This window comes from Chrysochloris asiatica, unplaced genomic scaffold (genome assembly GCF_000296735.1).
Source record: "Chrysochloris asiatica unplaced genomic scaffold, ChrAsi1.0 scaffold00187, whole genome shotgun sequence".
Taxonomy (NCBI): Eukaryota; Metazoa; Chordata; class Mammalia; order Afrosoricida; family Chrysochloridae; genus Chrysochloris; species Chrysochloris asiatica.
This window is the reverse complement of record NW_006408705.1, coordinates 3,091,183-3,094,276: the sequence shown is the minus strand read 5'-3', so window position 1 is coordinate 3,094,276 and position 3,094 is coordinate 3,091,183. Positions and strand designations below refer to the sequence as shown.

General features: G+C 41.7%; 1 pseudogene; it reads right to left on the bottom strand.

Moving 5' to 3' along the window:
• Positions 1 to 17: 17 nt before the first annotated feature.
• LOC102814895 lies at positions 18 to 649 on the bottom strand (annotated as a pseudogene).
• Between the last annotated feature and the right edge of the window lie 2,445 nt (positions 650 to 3,094).

The window sequence follows — 3,094 nt, the reverse complement described above, 5'->3', positions numbered from 1 at the left end:
TTTTCAAAATCCATCCTTTATAGAGAAGATAAGAAATTTCTAAAATCCATCTTTGGGGCCTTTGGAGTTTCTTGTTGACTAAACAACTTTTGAGTTGAGAGAAGTGTTTCTTTGTTTTGCTCATATTTTTTGAGGAAGAGAAAGTGGGTGTTGACTGCCCAGATGTAGGTGTTCTGATAATCAATGCAGGGCTCTTGCCTTTGGATGCAGACCAGCATGATTTCCGTTTGCAGAGCTCGGAGTCTTTCTCTCTGGTGTCTTCACAGTGGGTTTAGTTGAAGGAGTGCTAGGAGTGCCCTTCAATGATGATAGAAAGCTTCTACTTTTACCTTGATGTCTAACTGTTCTATTACAAGTTTTACAAGTAATCAACAATTCACATTTGGAGTCTTTGTACTTTTTCACAATTTTTGTTTCTTTAAAATTGATTGTATAACCCTTTGCTTCTCGATTAAGAAGTTTCTGTACTTTGGGTATCAGTTTAGGCTTAGGTTTGAGGCGCACTCGAGAGTTATCTAGTACCAGCAACTGGAAACAGTATGGACATGTTTCTTCAAAAGTGTTCTTAGCATAGGAGGCAGCAGGCTTGATCTGGACAGCTGGCGTGTAGTTTTCGCGCCGCAGCCTCAAGATGGTGCTTCTGCCGCATCGTAGGTGAGACAAGTAGACGCCGGAAACAAGCTTCTCTTGTTCCTCTTTTGAGCTACTGCATTTATAGGTGCAGGTCAAGTTTATCAAGTTGTATCAGATGATGCTTTTTTTTTTTTTTTCTCCACTTCTTCGGGTTGAGCTCTGTTTATCCAGTCATCACTTAGAATTTGATGTGATTAGTTGCCATTGAGTCATTTACAACTATAGTGAAAACATATGTAAAGAGTAGAAGGTTCTCAAGGGTGTGACCTTCTAGAAGCAAATCACTAAGCCTGTCTTCCTAGATATCTAGGTGGATTCTACTGCCAATCTTCCAAACTAGTAGTCAAGTGCTTAGCTATTTGAGCCACCCAGGGACTCTAGAACTTTATATAGATGCAAATTCTCAGACTGTATCCCACGCTCACTGAATCTCAAACTCAGAGTAGTGGTGATGATGGTGTGCCATGGAGTCAGTTCTGACTCATAACAACCCTGAACAGGGTTTCCGACGCTGTAAATCTTTACAGGAGCAGAAAGCCTCATCTTTTTCCCGCGGAACAGCTGATTGTTTCAAACTACCTACCTTGTGGTTCACAGCCTGATTCATAACCACTATACTACCAGAGCTTCTTAAACTCAGGTGCAATCAGGTGATTCAGAAGCAGCTGAAATTTGCTAATAACCACTGCACCAGAAAACATTTCATTTTCAGTTATTTGAAATTCTAATGAAAATCTTTTGCCAACTTAAAATGTGTGAGGGGACAAGTGCTTTTTTTAAAAAAAATTATTTACTGTTGAGTTGCCTCTAACTCATGGGGATTCTATAAACAGAGTAGGACTGCTACACGGGGTTTCCAAGACTGTCAATCTTTACAGAAGCAGATTTTCCTATCTTTCTCCCATGGAGCAGCTAGTGGGTTTGACCTTTCAGTGAGCAATCAAATGTTTAACCACTGCTCCACTGTTGCTGTTGTTGTTAAGTGCCATTGAGTTGATTCCGACTCGTAGTGACCCTGCACAGGGTTTCCGAGGCTATAAACCTTTACAGGAGCAAAAAGCCTCATCTTTCTCCTGCAGAGCAGCTGGTAGTTTCAAACTGCTGACCTTGCGGTTCGCAGCCCAATTCGTAACCACTACGCTACTGCTCCACTAGGGCTCTTTTATTTGAGATGTTCGCAAGCAAAATTGTTTATGGACTACTGTACTATACTCATGGACTTCTGGCATGGCACTGTGGGTTAATGCGCTGGACTGCAAAGTCGCTTTGCAAGGTCAGTAGTTTAAGCTCACCAGCTGCTCCTCGGAAGCCCTATACAGGGTCACTATGGATTGGAACTGACTCTACAGCACTTAGCAACAACAACATACTATATACTCTGTACTGTTTGACCTCTTGGTATTTTTAAAGAATTTTGTCCTAAGGAGTGAGTGGAGACAAGTATGTTTTCACATAGAAATAGATAAGATCTAGATCTGTGTGGAGTCCTGGTGTAGTGCTGTAGAAAAGGCACATAACTGCAAGGTTGTCTTGAACGGCAAGGTTGGTGGTTCAAACTCACCAACCATTCCTTGGAAACCCTATACAGGGTCTCTATGAGTCAGAACTGACTCGACAGCACTTAATAACAACAAGAGACCTGTGTGTGACCTATGGATGCAGTAACTCAAAAGAGGGAAGAAATCTTTACAGCGAGGATCATTCCCACCCCCTCAATACACAGGGCAACTTGGACATTGGCTACCCAAAATGGGGAGGCTACAAAGGCAAGAAGTGACTGGCTTACAAGCTTTCAAGAGGGAGCCTAGATCCAGAGGGCGCGGAGGAAGGTAGAATCTCCACTGAGTAATAATCAATCTGTCAGGGTGGAGCTGATGAAAGGAGATGGGACTAGCACTCATGTGGTACAATAGTGAATAATTACTACCAGAACTGACTATGAGGGTTAGAAATGTAAAGGTAGACGTTTTATAGCAAAAGGAAGGAAGTAGTTGACTGTGGAGGCCTCTGGGACCATCGAGGGAGAAGAACGGAGTGCGGGACCCTACCCAGAGAAACAGTGACGCCAGAGATGGAGGCAGAGATGATGATGTGGAGAGATGGAGTGGCTGGGAACTCTAGATACAGAGAGGAAGAGGGGCTGTGTGCTGGGGCAATCTTGCAGGCTATACCCTTTGGTTGGTTGATGATGCATGGAGGGGATTGTAACCATGGCAATGTAATGATATACAATAGGATGAATGTAAAGCTAATGTTCTCCCATGTAAACTATCACACGATTCACAATAAAACAGTTAAAAAAATAAAATAAATAAATTTGGAAAAAAGTTGTGATTAAAAAAAAAGACACAATCTTTGACTTTATCATATAAAAGTACATAGCAAGTTAATAACAAGGATGCTTCTTAAATACCCTGAAAGGAGAAAATATGAATACTTATATAAATTGAGGAAGTGGAAA